Genomic DNA, 19,550 nt, shown 5'->3' with positions numbered 1-19,550 from the left:
AAAAATGAAAGCCCTCTAATCAGACCTTAGAGACTGAGTATAAAAGTTCTAAAATACTTAGTTTTAAATGTTTCTCTTAACACTGATTATATTGATTTGATTAAAAAGATTATAGGCAGAATTAAACTAATCTTTTAGAAGTGAATTTTCTCAAAGCTAAATGAAAAAATATTAGTAAAAATCAAATAATAAGTTTCATATTAAAATTAGCATTTTTCTATTAAGAGCAAACATATTTTGCTCTCTTATCAGAAAATAGTATTATTATTTTTTTTATTACAAAAATGGCTTTTTATGGTGGAACATCTAGAGTAACCTTTCATTTATATCATCAAATGAGGATTGGGCTTTTGAGGGTGGCCAGACCAACTGTTTTACAATGGAAATTTCCAGTTAATGCCTGTTCCTTGCAGAGGTGTCCAACCTTTTGACCTCTCTGGGCCATAATGGAAGGAGAGTTGTCTTGGGCCACACATTAAATACACAAACACTAATTAAAACTTATGAGTGAAAAAAAGGGTTTTAAGTAAATTTAACATTTTTTGTTAGCTGCATTCATAGCCATCCTGAGCTGCATTGTGGCTCACAGGCCATGGGTTGGACATCCCTGACATAGTACCCTCTTTCATTCTCAAGTGTTTTGAAACTAAAAATCAAGTGGATTGACATATAATTCTGTTGTTGTGAAGTAAAAAACTTTTGTTATCCAAATAAAATAGTCTACCAAGGAGACTGACAATCAAACATACATGAATTAGTCACAGCAGTATTGTTACTTATACTAAATTCAAGTTAGGGAGAAAGTTGTTTTAGTAAAAATCAGCCAGAAAGTAAAGGAAAAATAAAATGGGACACCAGGTAAGCAGGAGGTGAGCAGAGATAAATTCCAAAGACATAGGGCATATATCTGCTATAGTTTTTATTGAATTTTCAGTGCAAATTCACATGATGAAACCAGGATCATTTAAAGAATACATAGAAACAAATAGATCTTCTGGTCTGTGTTGTTCTTCTCAGATTACTAACTTAAAAAAAAAAAACTACACTAAACTAATTTGGCAGTAGTTGAACAACATCTGGCAAATTCCATTTCAGACATAATTTAATGTAAACCAAAAAATATATATGTAAACATCATATAAGGTAGGTGAGATGATGTCCAGATAGTCAGAAGAAATTATTTAACTGATCCAAAAAAGGTTTAAACACTGAAAACCTAGTTAAATTGTAAGCATGGCATTTTAAGAGGCATAGTGACAAACCAATGTGGATTTTTAGGGTTCATAGAAACAATAACAAGATTATTTTAAACCATAAAACTTGAAAAAGAAGTATTAATTAATGTCATTTCAGACTGTTATGGACTGAATGTATCTCTCTCAAATTTATATGTTGAAACCCTAACCTCTAATGTGATGGCATTTAGAGATGAGACTTTTGGGAGGTAATTTGGGTTAGATCAAGTCATAAGATTGGGGTCTTCACAATGCAATTAGAAAAAGTGGAAGAGCAACATAAGTACAAAATTTGAAGGGGTCAGTATACAAGCAAGCAAGGAAGTTCTTAACAGAAGCTGCCTATGGCACCCTCCCTGATCTTGGAATGCCAGGCTCCAGAACTTGAGAAATAAATGTTTGTTGCTTACAGTTATATGGTGTTTTGTTATGGCAGCTTCCACTAAAACATATATATGTATAAAGGTACAATTCTCAATAGTACCTTTTTATATGTAATGGCCTGCTGTTGTGCACACTGTACTATATGGCTACACACAGCTAAATTTTAGGATTATTATGTGGTATTTCATAGTACCAGTTTTCATTTCCTCAAGAGAAATTTTTTTAATCAATGAATTCTTGTAATAGTGAATTTCAACAGTTTATAAAGTAACCATTTACTTATAAAGTGAGTATTTTATTTTATTTTTTTTCTTCTTTTTATTTATTTATTTTTTTATTTATTTACTTTTTAAAGTGAGTATTTTAAATAAACATGGGAAATAAATTTACTGAGGATATTATAGAAGGATATTCTAAGTTGAACAGAAGATTAATTAGACCACGTGATGTTTTGAATAGCATTCAATTAAATATATTGTGTGACACTTTTTTTGGTTTAGTTTAAATAAGACACTGCATTTCCATTTTAGTGTGTCTATATTGATATCAAACTTAGTTATACTTTATCTCTGATTCATGTATATCATTGAAGTCTATAATGTATATTTTATAAAAATATAAAGATAGAGCATGAGTTACTGATATCATTGTATAGTTATGTGGTACAAATATTCTTTAATTAGAATTGCCACATATAGCACCTATTTGTAATAAATTAAGTAGCATTCTTGGTCAACACAATAGGCTGATCACTATTTTGTACTCCTTGCCAATAAACACTAATACTTTCCACAATGTTAATGGAGATTCCCAGTCTGCTTTTGTGTATTCTGACATGTATTACTAGCTTTCTCTTCTTGCTGGATAATACTAATCTTAATAACACTTCAGTTCAGAATGCTTAGTCGCATATTTTAGGTCACAGTTTTTCCAATTTGGTCTATGCATCCAGAGCCTGGGCCTTCTAACTCATACCCCTATGGCTCTGCAACATGCCTGTGTGTGCCAGTAAGACCTAGTTCTGTATCTCTCTTGAACCTTGAAATTGAGGTAAGTAATAATGGACCGTTTAATACTAACTCTTCTTGGTCTTTTCATATCCTCACAAATATGTTTTCCCAAGGTTTTTTTTTTTTGTCCTTTATTATTGTCGTTCTATTATAATTGTCCAGTTTTCCCCCATTGCTCAACCTTGCTTCCACCCCTGCTCCCGCAGTCAATCCCCAACTTGTTGTCCATGTCCATGGGTCATTTATAGTTGTCCTTTAACTTGACCCTTCCCCTTCTTTCCTCCCTTATTTCCCCACCTTCCACTCTGGTCCCTGTCAGTTTGTTCTTTGTTTCCATGCCTCTGGTTTTATTTTGCTCATTTGTTTGTTTTATAGATAAGGTTCCTGTTATAGGTGAGGTAATATGGTATTTGTCTTCCACTGCCTCATTTCACTTGGCATAATACTCTCTAGTTTCACCCATGCTGTTGTGAAAGGTAGTTTCACTCATGCTTTCTTTCTGCCATGTAGTATTCCATTGTGTATATGTACTGCAGTTTTCTGATACACTTATTTACTGATGGGCACTTAGGCTGTTTCCAGCGCTTGGCTATTGTAAATTGTACTGCTATGATCATAGAGGGTGCATAAGTTATTATGAATTGGTGATTCAGGATTCTTAGGGTATACTCCCAGCAGTGGAATCACTGGGTCAAAAGACAGTTTCATATTTAATTTTTAGAGGAAATTCCATACTATTTTCCACATTGGCTGCACCAGTCTTCATTCCCACCAACAGTGCACTAGGGTTCCCTTTTCTCCACCACCTGTTTGTTGATTTGCTAATTATGGCCATTCTGACCAGTGCAGTGATATCTTGCTGTGGTTTTCATTTGCATTGCTCTGATGGCTAGTGGTCCTGAGCATCATTATATTAATTGACCATAGAGACATGTGTTTATTTGTGGGCTTTCTATTCTGTTCCTTTGATCTATATGTCCGTTCTTATGTTTGTACAGACTCTTTTGATTACAGTGGCCTTATAGTATGGTTGGATATCAGGTACTGTGATCCCTCCTACTTTGTTCTTCTTTCTTGTGATTGCTGAGGATGTTTGGGGTCATTTTTGTTAGAAGAGACAACTATCAGAATATTGGAGGACTAATAAATTATATGTTCATGTGTTACATCTGGAGCCCCTGTGCCTATACTTTGGAGATGGAAACAACCTAATTTGAGGGACTGATTTTTCTTTATTCTCCATATTTGATTATTTCTTTCCTTCTCTAATCTTTCTACAGTGTCCCGTTGAGTGGTGGTAGAGAGGAATGTGTTGAAATTATTTCTGAGTGGATTGTGTTCTCAGCTGTTGGTTCTAGTTGACATTTTTATCACTAAATTCATAACATACTGTTACAGTATCTATTGAGTATTAATCTTATGATATTTATAATGACTATAATCTACTTAAATAGTTACAGTTTTTTCTTTTTTTAAATTAATTAATTTATTTTTTCAAATACATTTGTCTCTGCCTACCCCCCACCACTTTCCCTTGCCCCCTCCCTGCCTCCCTCCCTCAGCTCTTCCCCTTTGGTTTTGTCCATGAGTCCTTGCTATATGTTCCTTGACTTTCCCCTTCCCTTCCTTTTTCCCCGCCCCTCCTCCCTCCTTCCCTCTTGTCTCTATTGGTTTCTTTTCCTTTCAGTGTTGCTGGTCTTACTGATTAATGCATACAGTTATTACATTTAACCTAAGATTCTTAATTTTCTGTTTGATTTTGTGGTTTGTACTCTGTCATGGGCCCAGTAGAAAAAGAATGTCACATTCAGCCTAGATAAATGAGGACAATTTAATAAATGAATTATTTACAAGGCATAGGGAACAATAACAACAATGGATAGTGCATTACCCCAAGACTAGGAGCAGCAGAGAGTTATAATTAACCCTAGACCTGGAGAGATAAGGGAAAGGAATAATTGATAGAAACCAAAGAGGGTAATTTTTGTAAGGAGAAATCAACCTTATTTTTTGTTAGACATAGCAACAACTCATGTAAGTTAGCTAGGAATCAGTCAGGAAAATAAATAGCCCTACCTGACTTTCTTGCCATGTCCACTCCACATTACCTGCCAGTACTCTCACTGGACAAGCACAAGGGAAGACAGAGAAATAGACTGTTGATGTAGCCTACTGTAGGACTTTCTCAGATAACTTAGTGAGCAAACAGAAAATATTCAGCCTAATTAGGATATTTTCCCATTTTTTTGCTTGTTTATTTGAACTCATGCTTTAAACGGGGGACCCTCCCATAAATACCAGGATTATCTTCTGGAGGGCTGGCCCCTTGTAGTACAGGCTTCCCGTGCTAAGTGAGTGTTTTATGAACTCATCTGTATCAGTGTACTAGCTGGCGTTATTGTGAGAAGCTGCATTCAACTTCAGTGAATTTTCTTGTGTTTTTTTCAATGTGTTTGCCTGTTTCATGTTTGGTGATATAGGAGGGTACCTGCCCACACCACGCTGAGTGCTCAGCAGTTTTTGACCAAAAAAATGCATGAACCATGTACCCCACCCTCCCTATACATCAACCTTTCCCCAAGCAACCTTTTGTTGTTTTCCAGGATAAAAAAAAAAAAGTCCTCAAAGGGAAATGTTTTGCTGATGTGGAAGAGGTGAAACAAAAAATAGCAGAAGCACTAAAAAGAATCAAAATCAACAAGTTCAAAAACTATTTTGAGCAGTGGGAAAAACATCATAATAGATATATTGCATCAAATGGAGAGTACTTTGAAGGTGAATGAAGTTTAAAGATGTAAGGATAAATATATAATTTTTTTATATATAAATTCCAATTTTGGGGGGTGTACTATGTATTTAGTATCGATGATGAATTTGGTTTCTGAATGGTTAAATTTGATGTTGAATTGCATGCAAGAAAATAAATGCATGTATTTCCACTGGAATTCTTTTTATTTGTAGACCTTATTTATGCATTTCCAAATAAATGGGAGATCTCCAATGAGAATGCTATGTATATTTGATTTCAGACTTTAATGTCAATGAGAAAAATATTTCCTTTATTATTCATTCTTTTATAATAGCTTACCATATTGATTCTCAGTATCCTCTACCTAAATTTATACTGTTCTGTTAAGGTCCTCAGTCAAGAGTAGGTTTTATGCCTCCATGTAAAATAAAGACCTTATCTTTTCACTTCCTTTGATAGTTAGAAAACCTGAAAATTTGATGAAGAAGGAAACACATCCTGTCAGGAGTCCCTGACGGATTGAAGTCAATATATATTCTCCTTTAATATTTAGGCAGGTTCTACAGTGGAGCATTACGTATTTTCCCAGGAGATCACATTAGCATGGCGCTCATTATCTCCTCCACTAATGTGTCCCTGATTCCCTGAATGCCTTGAGCAGCCAAATTACTGACTTCGTTTTCACAATCTCTCACTCTGGCCTTTCTTTACCAGTCACTGGATGTCCCTATCTCTAGACATTTTTTTCACCATTTAATTTCCCATTCCCTCTGGGATCTATTAACTATTCTGAAAACAAAATTTGTCCCTGTTGGAGTATAAATGCATGTTAATTTAGTCAGGATATTTATATCTCCCTGAGGTATTTACGTTTTTATAAAGAAGTCCTTGGATGGGGGAAGATATTTGAAAATCATGTAAAACAACATCTGTTTTCAACAAGATTATATTCAAATTTGACTAACATCCCGAATAAGGTATAAGATAATTGGGCTAACTCATCTTATGTATGCTAGAAAATATTTAGAGTTTTCATGAAAAATGATGTAGGAAAATAACCATATTGTGAAGGAGGGTTTTCAGTGAGATTAAAAGAAAGTCAAAAAGCCACAATAACAGAAATATAAAAGACAGGTTTTTTAGACACAAGGTGCTAACTTTTAGAGCAAGACATTGATGTTATGGAAAATAAATAAGATTGATAGTTTGGGGTTAGAATATGAAAAAACTTGATTGACCATTGACAAAATCTGAAATCTGTCCTTGTTTTGCTGGGAAATATGGTATTATTGCAGATTCTTTAAAGTACATGATGATGAAAGTTGAGGCTGTACTAATGATAGAGATGGATGTGGTCCTTGATGGTATGAAGAAAAATGTCAGTAGCTATAGGACAAACATTGAGGATGATGTTTATAAGAATAAAAAATATAAAAATATAAGTTAATATGATTTGTTATTTCTTTAGATATAAGCTTTGAAGAATAATAGATATGATTTTACTCTTAAGTTGAAATATTGGAGGAATTTTTAAAGATACAGAATGTTGGGAGGGAGGGTGAAGAAGAACAACAAATTCATTTTGGATAAGATGATGGGACATAGTGATTTCCTCAATTACTAGTGCATTACTGTTGTGCAAATATACGTAGACAAGGAACAGGCAAGAGAAGGAAACGTTATTTTGAATATTATATGAGAAGGCAGGGCTGGAGATAGATTAAGAAACCATCTCATGGGGTTAGTTAGAAGTATTAGTTAATTACGCAAGAGGAAGTCTTTAGCATAGCAGACCTATTAAATATTTCTAAGTAGTAGGCATTTCCAGTGTTGCTCAAAAGATATAGAAAGAATAAGCAATTTAATAATTATTTTATATTCTTACAATGAAGTGAATCTTAATACTGCCTTCATAATGTGGGTTCAGCATTGCATATCTCTCCTTTTTTAAAATAAACTTCTTATTTTATGAAGGTTTTAGATTTACTGAAAAACTGGAAGGATAATACAGAGTTTTCCCATAGTGGCATCTTATATTAGTGGCATATTTGTCACAATTAATTAACAAATAATAATACAGTGTTATTAACTGATGTTGATGTTTTATTTAGATGACATTAGTTTTCACCTAATGTCAATTTTCTTGTCTAGAATTCCATTCAGCATAAGCCATTATATTTAATCATCATGTCTCTGTACATCCCTCTTGGTCGTGATGGTTTCTCATATGTACTTTTCTTGTTTCTGATGGCCTTGACAGTTTTGAATAGTTGTGTCAGGTCAAATACTTTCCAAGTGTCTTTTCATTGGAATTTTTCTGATCTAAAAAAAAATTTATCATGGTTATACCTCAGTTATGTTTTCTGGGGAGAAATACCATAATAATAAAGTTTATTTTCATCTTGTCATATCAGTATGACTTCATTTTTTATGTTAACCTTAATCTGTTGGCTGCGGTAGTATTCATCATGTTTCTCTACTATAAACTTATTCTCATTTCCCCGGATCACCATCTCTTTCTAATGGCTCATAGATCTTATTTTCCCAGTTGTTATTTGGTAAATAATGTACCCACAAGTATCCATAATTTTGTGCCCACTTTTCCTCTCTCAAAACTAACTCCATATATATATTTCAACAAACAACATTTTAAAACTTACACTATGTGCATTGCAATGTCAAGAATATTGGGAGGTGAGGAATAAAATTATTAAGTATATACACATGCACACCTACTGTTCTAGAAATAATTTAACCTTGGGTGAGATTTGATATTTAGAAAGTAATATCAAGATGGTTCTCAAATTTGTCTGCATATTGAGCCACTTGAGAAGCTTTAAACATTACTGATGGCTGGAACGCACACCCAGGAGTTTTAATTTCATAGATCTGAGGTTTTCCTAGGCAACAGGGGGAGGGGTAAAAACCTCCCTTACTGATTCTAATGAAGTCTGAAATCCATTAGCCTGCAGCAATTAATTGACCATGACCAATTTGCCTTATTGGCTGTAACAGGTTAAGCTATACAAGGGGAGAGGGATAATTTTACTTTGTTATTCTATTAAGAACACTTGGTTCAATCAAGTGTGGGTATAAGAAAACACTTTAAAAATATAATTATGTTCCAAAAATATGCTTTAATTATGTGTCAATTATATCTTAATAAAAATCACTCAAATAAATAATTTAAAATCTGTTCTTTTACTAAAAAAAAAAAAAAAGAGAGAGAAATCACTACCTGAAAAAAAATTTGGAATAGGGAGAAATGATAAAAAAATTAACCTGTCATTAAGAATATATATATATATATATATAAATTTTCAAGTTAGTTTTTAATATCATGTATAGGAACACATTAAAGTCACCACTAAAAGCCATCCTTTGTGCTTGACACAAGCTGTACTAGAAACTGGTTCAAGTGAATCTTTTTTTTTTTTTAATGTAACAAGGAGGTTAAAAAACAAATACTGGGAAATTAGCAACAATAAAGGCACTTTGTTTTGCTGATGAGTAATTCTGAGTAATGGAGGTCTTTGCCTGGTTGTAGGAGTTGGGAAGCAAAGGTTCAATTCTTAGCTCGGGGCAAGAGAAGCAGCTGTGGGACAAGCCTCCTTGCTGAGCATCCCCAAGCTGAGATGGGAGCATGGCTGTGGGGCCAGGTCTGGAGCTTGGCCAGGTGAAGCTTTGATGAAGGGGGCTCATTCAAACATAACTTGAGACCTCAGCTCAAAGACCTCCATATTCCTTGATGAATAGGGTGTTGGTGTGGTGTGTTATAACTACATGTTAGTAAGCCATATAAGAGGCGAAAAAACTAAAATGTAAATAAAAATTTAAAACCTGATCATTTTGAGGGGGAATCAATTGTGAAAGTGGAATAAATCTGTTTATCAACAGTATGAATTTTCACGATGTGGTCTGGGTTCTTACCACCAAATAGTGGGCACGTAAGCAGCCGGGACCTGAGCAGCAGTCAGGACACATACCTGCTAGAGCTCCTGATCAGAGGAGGCCCTTTTGTCCATGTACTGTTTCTGAGAGTCAAGAGGAAATGCCATGGCAGGAAGCTGGAGCTCTCTAGCAAAACCAAGATAGAGGCACCAAGCTCCATCTACCCACATATTGGGTAAATGGAGGCAACTTGGCTTCCTCACCCAGATATCTGGGGAACTAAGAAAAGTAGTGTTCTCATAGCCCTGAGACTGGGCCCGATAAGTACTCCCACAGCCTTGAGTGGGCTCCGCCCTGCATGTGCAGAATCTATGTTACATTGTCCATTGGCTCTTTGCCAGATTTGTCTGTTTCCAGTATATTAGGGGGGAGAGGCTCCCCACTGGAACACAGGAGAGAGGGGGGCCAGGTGACATGCAGTGTGACACAGGGGGACACGCAGCCTGTAGTATAAGTGGATCACCCACCCTTGAATAAAGGCATGTCAAGCATCCCCACAGCTCCTGCGACTTTTCTTCCATCTGCCCAAGTCTTGAGTGAACCTGTCTGGCCTTGAAAGGTCGCAACACAACACATCTCTTTCCATTATCAAGCAGAGTAAGCCGCTCTGAGTTTAACCTAGTATTCTTACAGTACTTTACTACTGGAGTATTTATTTTTCTTTTTGGCAGGATTGGGGGAAAGGTAGAGGGGTTAAAAATGTCTGCCTGATAACCTGAAGCTATTTACATTAAGGAAACCAGGGTTGCTTTTATAGCCTCACTGGGCGGTAACTGGTATTTTACCAAAGTTTTATCTGTCCATTTATGATCAAGGTTGGGACACAAGTTATACTCAGATCATGGACAGAAAGTTACAGCTCTCGAAGTGTTTAACTTTCTCTGAAAAGTGCTATATATAACAGAATTAGAAAATTACATCTCTCATTTTTCTTCCTTAACAAATAATAAAGTTTAACAGAAACAAAATAAGTTATTCATGTAGTTTTCAAAGAGTCCTAGAGGAGAACACAGGCAGGAAAATTGCAGATATCCCACACAGAAATATTTTCACCACTGTGTCCCCTAGGGCAAGGGACATAAAAGAAAGAATAAACAAATGGGACTTCATCGAAGTAAAAAGCTTCTGCAAAGCTAAAGTAAACATCAGTAAAATGGATAGGGAACCAACCATATGGGACAGTATATATGCCAATGATACCTTGAATAAGGGTTTGATCTCCAAAATATATAAAGAATCACTACAACTCCACACCAGGAAGACAAACAATCCAATTAAAAAATACTCAAAGGACCTGAACGGACACTTTTCCAAGGAGGGCATAAGCAGGTCCCAGAGACATGTGAAAGGATGCTCAGCATCACTAGCCATCAGAGAGATGCAAATCAAAATCACATGAGATACCATTTCATACCAGTCAGAATGGTGATCATAAACAAATGAACAAACAAGTGCTAGCCAGGATGTAGGGAAAAGTTGACACTAGGGCACTGTTGGTAGGAAGGCAGACTGGTGCTGCCACTGTGGAAAACTTTATGGAATTTCCTCAAAAAACTAATGATGGAACTGCTTTTTGACCCAGAAATTCTGCTGCTGGAATACCCTAAGAATCCTGAAACACCAATTCAAAAGAACCTATGCACCCCAATGTTAATAGCAGCACAATTTACAATAGCCAAGTTCTGGAAGCAACCTAAGTGCTCATCAGTTAGTGAGTGGATCAAAAACCTGTGGTACCTTTATACAATGGAATACTACGCAACAGAAAGGAAGAAGGAACTCCTACCCTTCGCAACATCATGGTGGAACTGGAGAGCATTGTGCCAAGAGAAGTAAGTCAGTCAGTGAAAGACAAATACCATATGATCTCACCTATAAGTGGGGCCTAATCAACAAAACAAACAAGCAAGCAAAATAGAACCAGAAACAGTGAATTAAAGAACAAACTGACAGTAACCAGCGGAGAGGGAGGAGGGGGATAATGAAGGAAAGAAGGGGAAGGGTCATGGAGGAACATGTATAAAGAGCCCATGGACATAGACAACTGGGAGGAGGATTGAAAGTGGGAGATGGGAGTGGATAGTGCAGGGGAGAGTAATAGAGGGGGAAGTGGGGACAAGTGTAATTGAGCAACAATAAATAAAAAAAGCTTTTCAATGTACCATTATTTTCAATATTATCTTTATTACTAATCTAATATTTTCTCTAAGACAAGTGTTTCAAATAGGAATTGTATTATAAATTTTTAATGAAACTCAAAACAACTAAAATCATGGATATGCTGTAATTATTTTTGCATTCAGCATGTATTAGCCTGTCATTATGGGAGCTGTTCTTAAGCATTTATTTAAAATAAAACAGAATCATATTCACAATGTCAAAGAAGTTTATAAAATTGGTGCACAAAGCTGATGTAAGAGAATAACACTATTTGTGCCTCTTGGATCACACTTCTTTATCCTTGTTATAAGATGGAGACACATACTACATAAAAATAATAATTTTTAAACAGTAAAATATACAAGAGATTCTTGAGCATAACAAAAATATCTTAAAACTATGTGGTCATCTGACGTATAAAACAGCAAGTATAAAAAAAGGTATGGTTGTAAAACTCTGATTTGAAGACCTATAAACAGTACAAAATACTTTGTACTAATTCTACATCAGTGCAAACAAAAATATCTCAAAATTTAATGGCTACAAATCTCAGAAATTTGCAGAGGTGTGCAGTAAATGGAATGTTTTTAATGTCATGTGAACTGAACCTAATTCTCAATCTTTTCCGAATCATCTTCCAAGGCTTCCAGGGTCAAGCCTCTGAAGCTGGTTCAAGCTGAGATAGTCCACCTGATTTAATCTAGTCGGCCAAGTGATTTGTCCTCCAGTAGAAGGCTTTCGACTTAGTGATGCCTCACTTTGGTTTTTTTCTTTTCTAAGTTTATCAAAAAAACCTTCCGTTTCCTTTTTGCAGTATACTCAAAGTCATGACCATGCGGTACTACCGGAGCAGGCTTACCCTGCTGCTAAGGCTAACACTGCTCATAGCCTACAGATTTTTCTCCCTGGCTGATATCACGGAGACATTCTTCACTCCATTGGGCAACAGTTACAGGGAATAGTTATGATTAACATAATGTCAGTGGCTTTTTCTGAATTTTCTTTTCTTCTCAGTCATTAGAGGAAGAAACTGGAGTTTTCCCAGATTGGTACATTGTAATGTAGACACAAGAACAGTATCTAAATCATCCAAAAGTATGTCAAGTGAAAGAGGACTATTTTCATTTTTGCTAAGTAGATGACTACATCCTAGGGACAAATTCTCTTTAGGGGACAACTTTGGACTGTAAGTCACAGTCACTGCTGTTAACATAATTTCTCTCTCTCCCTCTCTCTTTCCTCTCTCCAGAGTACTTGACAGAAGATTTGAAGGTGGTAAAGATGACTATCTCTGTGAAGCAAAATTGTAACTCTTTTGTTTTTATTGGGCACATTTCTCTGGGGACTGACCTATACTGACAGACATTTGCTTGATGAAGATTCACTAATTTAATGGAAGTGTCCTCTTTCTGTCTGTGTGCCCAAATTTTTTAATATTTTTCTTCATTAAGTTATTTTAAAGCTTTCATGATAGGTGTATCTGAAGTGCAAGTTCTCTCTCTGTCTGTCTCTCTGTCTGTCTCTCTCTCTCTGTCTGTCTCTCTCTCTCTCTCACACCAATAAGTTTTGTGGTGAACTACTAGGTGATAAATTGTTTTCTGGAGGAGAATGGTACCCAGGAACACAGGTTTCTCCAGCTGGCTATCCACTGTCCCATCGTGCCTGTCCAAGGGTTGGCCAGTAAAGATAGAATACTCCATTCCTGGGTCAGTCACTTCCATTTGCTGACATCAGAGATGGCTAATGTGGTATGGTGGCACAGGAGGGCATCGTGGGAGTTCTAGAATTATGATGAAGACAACCTGTTTTCATGTTCTACTTGCTTAACCTGAGCTTCACATTTTGAAGCTGTTCTTTTCAAATCAGAAATCTGAGTTTGTACATCAAGCAATTCGTTCTCAATTTTACAAGGGAGGGTAAAAGTAAGTTTACAGTTGTTTGTATGGAAAATAATACAATAGTTAATAATCATACAAGTATAAGCTCTGTTTTGCATACTCACAACTGTAAACCTACTTTTGCTCACCCCTCTATTTAATGTATCCTTCACTCCTTTGTGTTCTTTTCCAAAAGACTCATACTTTCCTAAAATATATTGAAATATTTTGTTTTCTGTTACACTGCAGCGCTAGACAGGGCACACTGTGATGGGGTGAGGGGAGCCGCTGGGGGTCGCAGCTCTCCCAGGCCTGGGCAGCAACCACCGTGGGCGGGACGGCGGGGGCGGAGCAGCGGGAAGGGGGAGAGTGCGCCGCAGGGATTGTGGCACACCCCTGAATCTGAGGGAAACGCTGCGGGGGCCAGCTGAGATGGGAGCCGGCCTCTGAATCCCACAGAGCCTGTCCCGGGGTTGTCATGGATGAGGGGAACAAACACAAATCGTCACAAACACTTCTCTGTTTGCCGGGACAGCTGACGGGGCACTTCCCTCTCACTGGATAAGCCCATGGTACATCCCTCCAGTGGGGAAGGCCCCGGTGCCCTTTGTTCCAAGGCTTTTATTGAACATCTCATCAGTGGGGCTAGGTAAGAGGAATGCACACATTATCTCCTTACATTAGTATGTTAAGTTTCACAGAGAATATATGCTTTTAAGAAGACAAATGACAGGAATACACTGATTGACATGGGTCTGAGAGGAAACTAGTGTAAACAAAAGAGATAATGGCAGGCACCTAACGAAATCGGGTAAGGGCTGTAAATGATGTAATTGTCCTTCGCAGCATGAGCTGGCCAGAGATCTGAGGGAAGAACAAAGCATACTGTAAAGAATTTATTTTCAGGCCTGATTTCCCCGGCAACCGCCAGACCTGATTTAGGGCTGATTCCTTCACTGGTTCAAGCCTGAGCCAGGTGTGGGGAGGGAACCACCAAGAGATAAGGAGACTGCTTTTTGCCTGCAGTGAGGACTCCAGCTGTGTCCAAGCCAAGCCGAGAGGTGGGAGAGCCTCTTTGCCCCTTCCCCCTGTCCTTCAATTTCTTGTCTGCTGCCCATACTCCACTGGGATCTGTCTTGGGTTGTTTACCTCAGCTTGGGGTAACTTACCCGTTATTGATGACCAGTCCTCCATGGCAAAGCAGAGATGCAGGAGCTACGCCTCTGCCAGGGGGGACAGGCCAAGTCTCCTCAGGAGCCTGTTTTTCTCCAAGGCCTCTTGATTATTTCCAGCCTTGGGGCCCTCCAGCCAGTCGGCAGAGTTACAGCTCCTGAAACCAGGCAGGGTGTTTCCCAAAAGTTTTCCGATTAGTCTAGCTTTTTTGTCATCTGAGAATATGTAAACTTTCTCAAATACTTCTTCTAAAGTCTAGATTTTAATCAAATGATGGTATTATCTTTTTCTTTATTACTTCTTCTCATGTTCTTGATTCATTTTTGCAAAATTTTGGAGGCATTGCTGGTTCCAATGAGGTATTCTCTGATATCACTTGCTTCTATTTCTAGTAAGTTATTCTTATTTTCAAATGTTCTCAAGTGACTACTAGCCTCATTCAGAGCACTAACTGGCCACATCTACCTGCAAGAATTTGATTTTCTTTCAATCTTCAATCTCAAAAATTTCTTTTCCCTTCAATTTGTTTTAAGCTATTTAATTGTGATTCATAATAAGCTTGAAGATCCGCTATGTACTGAGCATGCTTTTCCTTAAGGTTCTGCCTAATCTTAGATAAAAGCACAGGATCTTTCACAAAACGCAATGAAATGCATTCTAAGACAGTGTTGGCTGTACCTGGAAGCTGGGACTAATTGAGGCTAGAGTTATCATAACAGTGTTTTCTTCTTGTACAGTGTTGATGGAGATGTCATTACTAGTAATAATATAAATTAAAGGAAACATGGAGCTGTTCCTGCTTTTGTTTTGGAATGCGTAATTTTTCCAACAGTCTATTGGTGAAGCTTTTGTATTTGAAAGATATTTTGGGAATCCAGACAACTGAAAAGTGGTATTATTTGCTTGTGAAAATGAGTCTGTGTCAGAGTGACTAGACATACTGGGTTCTAGGACAGAGTCTGGTGAAAAGGATATTCAGTCATCTAAGGCATTTAAAAAGCCATGCAGTTGTATCCCTGAAATCTGCATGTTTGGCTTCATGAGTAACATTGACATTAGAGTCAGTTTCTGGCTCCCTGACAGGCTGGTGGAAGAGGATGATGCAGCTTCTCTACAGCCTCAGGCAAAGAGTAGTATGGGTGGCTCTGTTCAGCTTTTGTTTTTCTACTGTATACAACCAAAATTTAATTTCACCAAGAAAACTGTGTTATATTCACTAGGAAAAATGGAACTATCTTCCTTTAAAAAGACACAATACTCTACAGGAGTATGTATGTAGAAACACCTGTTTTATGAGGTCTATCCAGAATATGTCCAGCCATTAATAAAATGAGAACAGTTTGCATGACATTGATTTACATGTATACCCAATTACACCGATTTAAAAATGTTTATATTAAACAAACTAATTAAACAACTAATTAGGCCTGTATGTGTATGTATATTAAACAAATAAGTCAGTACATTAATTGGTAAGCTAAATAACCTGGACAAGGTCACATGACTCATTATAAATTAATTTTATATTTGACTTATTTATTTATTTTGGTCTAGTTTAGTTTTATTTATTTTGGTTTAGAAGTTTGAGTTTATTATAATCTCTAAATAAGCTTAATATTTTTCCTTTCCTATTGACTTATCTAAAAAACTTTTATGAGGTCATGCCATTATCCCTGATATAAAAAAAAAACACAAAATGTATTTCCTTTTTAAATCTCACCTTAGTTTCAAGTCTTGTGTCAAGTGCAGCTCTACAGGTTAATGCAAAAGTCCTCACATTTAGAAACAATCACTCCACAGTCTAAGCAAACCATATTACTTATATTTTTATATATTTTATTGATTTACTATTACAGTTGTCCCAATTTTTCCCCCTTTACTCCACTCTGCCCAGCACCTCCATTCCTTCCAGCAATCCTCCCCTTAGTTCATGTCCATGGATCATGCATATAAGTTCTTTGGCTACTCCATTTCTTACACTGTTCTTAATATCCCTGTCTATTTTATACCTACCAATTTGTACTTCTTAATCTCTGCACCATTTCCCCCATTCTCCCTCATCCCCCTCCCAGCTGATAACCCTCCATATTTTCTCTGTATCAATGGTTCTGTCCCTGTTCTACTTTTTGCTTAGTTTTTTTTTATATTCAGTTATTGAAAATTGTGAATTTGTTGCCATTTTAATGTTCATAGTTTTGATCTTATTTTTCTTATATAGTCCCCTTTAACATTTCATATAATAATGGCTTGGTTATGATGAACTCTTTAGTTTTACCTTGTCTGGGATGCACTTTATCTGCCCTTCAATTCTAAATGATAGCTTTGCTGGGTAGAATAGTCTAGGTGGTTGGTCTTTGCTTTTCATCACTTTGAATACTTCTTGCTAGTCCCTTCTAGCTTCCAAAGTTTCTTTTGAAAAATCAGCTGACAGTCTTATGGGAACTCCTTTGTGGGTAACTCCCTGCTTTTTTCTTGCTGTTTTTAAAAGTATCTTTATCTTTAATCTTTGGCATTTTAATTATGATATGTCTTGGTGTAGTCCTCTTTGGGTCTAACTCATTTGAGACTGTGCTTCCTGGACTTGTACATCTATCTTCTTCACCAAATTAGGGAAATTTTCTTTCATTATTTTTTCAAACAAGTTTTCAATATCTCACTCTTCCTCTCCTCCTTCTGACACCCCTACGATTCAGATGTTGGTACATTTGGAGATGTCCCAGAGGCTCTTTATTCTAGACCCCATTGTTTTTGTTTTTGTTTTTGGTTTTTTTACTTATTTTTTCTTCTTGCTGTTTTGATTGAATAGTTTTTTCTTCCTTGTGTTCTAAATTGTTATATTGATTCTTGAATTCATCCCCTCCACTGTTGGTTCCCTAAAGATTTTTCTTTCCACTTAATGCAACCTTCATTTTTGCTTTTTTTTTTTCATGCTATTATAGTAATACCCAATGAGTTCTTTGAGCATCTTGATAACCAGTGTTTTGAACTCTGCACCTGATAGGCTGTATATTTCCATTTCATTTACTCTTTTTCTAGAGTTTTGTTCTGTTCTATCATTTGGGCAATATTTCTTTGTCTCCTCAGTTTTGTAGCTTCCCTGTGTTTGTTTTTGTATATCAGGTAGAGCTGCTTTGACTCCCTGTCTCGGTGGTGTGGCCTTTTGTAGAAAAGACACCTGTAAATTGTGTAAGGTGGAGACTTATAAGGGTTATCGCCAGGGTGGAGCACCCTTTTTCATCACTTTGCAGCCCTGTGTGGGGGAGGACTTGAGGAAGGGACAATGCTGCTGCCTGGCCTCTAGAGATTAGCCAGGGAAGAAGCTGTCTTCCGGCACTTGACCTGTTGCCAGTCACTTCACTTTCTCCCTGGATGCCACTTGTACCCTTCTAGCTGTTATCCTGGTGTTGAATCTCAGAAGGGTTGGTCTCTATAAGTCCCAAGACCTTTGTGTGCCCTTTAAGAGGAGTCTCCTGAAAATCCCATGGTTTCTTCTGCTGCCCCAAGCCTCACTGTTTTTTACAGCCAGAAGTTATGGGGCTGGGATCACTTGTACTTGAAGTATCCTTCCCGCCACATGTGAACGTGGGACTGCCCACTCTGCTGCCTCTATGTACCACTCCACCCCTCTGTGCCTCTCCATGCCTCAGCTCCTCCTACCCGTCAGGATGAATGTGGCTTCCTTAAATCCTTGGCTGCCGGACTTCCAGATAGCTGGATTTTCTAATGAATCTGGGTGATATTTGTTTTGTAGTCTAGTTTTAATTTTTGCTGTAGCTGTGTGAGAAGATGAAGTAGTCTACCTATGCCTCCATCTTGATGAGAAGTTATATTACTTATTTTTATAATTATTTATAAAACCTTTGAAGTCAGGGAAGGTATTTCTTATATAAACCAGCACAATGTCTTATCAATTGTTCCTGTTTTCATATTTTAATGAACATATTATGTAATCTATTTCCTTGTTGATCTTTTCTAGACACATGGTACTGAAAGAACTATTTTGAGGCCTTGATCTCATTAAAATACACTTATTGATTCAAAGCAAGAAAAGAGAAATGATGTTTGTCTTAAAGTATATTTGTTCATATAGATATCTCAAAACTGAGATTCCTTAAGATATAAGCAAATGTTTAAAATAATCACCAAAATAAACTTTCTCTCAAATAGTTAAAATATACAGGCTGAGGACATTGTATAGAACTTTCCCTTCTTGTGATTTTTAAAAATCTTTTTCTGGGTGTTATCACTAGCCTGTCACAGGAAGCCAGATTTGATTAAAGTCAACAAGAAAGGAAAAAATTATGCTTTTATTCTATTGCCTAATGAGATTATGAAGATATTATACTTAACATCTGAAAAAATATATCTTTAAGCACAGAGGGATACCCCTTAGAAAGAATACAAATTACAGGTTAGACTGTGCCATAGGGAAAAATAAACAAGCTGAAGTCATACGAAAGGCACATAAACACTAACTAGAGATGAAAGAGGAAGGCTTGTGAAACAAGGCGGGGGAGGTCCTCAACAACTCTTGACATCGGTCCTACTCTTACTTTTACCAGCCACATATGAGAGAATATTATTTTTGTAAAAATAACATGGCACTTCCTTTGCAAAGCTTCAGCAATTTTCTAACACATTTTCAGAAATGAAATATTAAATTTAGAAAAATGTTACTACTTCTGGACAATGACATAGGCAGGACACTGTGAAACTTTGTGTTACATATTCAATGGAAACAAAATATGGGGATGACATTTTATCAAACGGAAGACTGGAAAATATCCAAGAAAAGGATTGAGAGTCAGGATAAAATATGGGGACCAAACCACTTCTGCATATCAAAAAATTGTGTTTGGTCAGTAATTTTTATTGCTACATCAAGGGCATTCTTTGCTAAGCAAAAAATAGTATTTATAATGTTACAATACCCTAAAATTTTACCATGTCAAGCATGGTCACTATTTATGCAAGGTTCATTATTAACTAATTAAAAATGTTTATGTATCTC

The 19,550-nt window shown here is 36.6% G+C and overlaps 1 pseudogene; it reads right to left on the bottom strand.

Annotated features, from left to right (window-relative positions):
* Positions 1-12,038: 12,038 nt before the first annotated feature.
* Positions 12,039-15,580, bottom strand: LOC129073985 (M-phase phosphoprotein 9-like; annotated as a pseudogene).
* Between the last annotated feature and the right edge of the window lie 3,970 nt (positions 15,581-19,550).

Source organism: Pteronotus mesoamericanus, unplaced genomic scaffold (genome assembly GCF_021234165.1).
Source record: "Pteronotus mesoamericanus isolate MK-2021 breed Mesoamerican mustached bat unplaced genomic scaffold, CSHL_Meso_final contig_44, whole genome shotgun sequence".
Classification (NCBI taxonomy): domain Eukaryota; kingdom Metazoa; phylum Chordata; class Mammalia; order Chiroptera; family Mormoopidae; genus Pteronotus; species Pteronotus mesoamericanus.
The sequence above is the reverse complement of the archived record's forward strand: the minus strand, read 5'-3'. Positions and strand labels throughout refer to the sequence as shown.